The following is a 319-nucleotide window of genomic DNA, read 5'->3' on the forward strand; positions in this document are numbered from 1 at the left end:
GATGAGGTTTTTGGTTTTCTCACATCAGAAATATAATGAACTTTTTTTTATCTCAAAAGATCAAGAAAATTGGATTTTTCAATATTTGAGCCCTTTAAAAGTGCAGTGTATAATTTTTTTGCGCTCCTAAATGGAGCTGAAAAAATAATGCTAAAAAAAAAGAGTAATTTTCAAAATGTCAATATTTTGGCTAAATCTACTTCCTCTGAAGGAACCAATCAGATTTCAGCAGTCGCGCACGCAGACGTTCAGCTCTGTTTAGTAACAGGTGGCAGTGAAAGACGACCATCTGTTTATCTGAGATTAGTTAACTCTAACT

At 33.5% G+C, this 319-nt stretch overlaps 1 protein-coding gene across 1 annotated transcript in view; it reads right to left on the minus strand.

Moving 5' to 3' along the window:
* LOC107704059 (MAGUK p55 subfamily member 5-A-like) overlaps positions 1 to 319 on the minus strand; it is a 29,034-nt gene that overhangs the window by 27,468 nt on the left and 1,247 nt on the right. The window lies entirely within an intron of this gene.

Source organism: Sinocyclocheilus anshuiensis, unplaced genomic scaffold (assembly GCF_001515605.1).
Source record: "Sinocyclocheilus anshuiensis isolate Anshui unplaced genomic scaffold, SAMN03320099.WGS_v1.1 scaffold534, whole genome shotgun sequence".
Lineage (NCBI taxonomy): Eukaryota > Metazoa > Chordata > Actinopteri > Cypriniformes > Cyprinidae > Sinocyclocheilus > Sinocyclocheilus anshuiensis.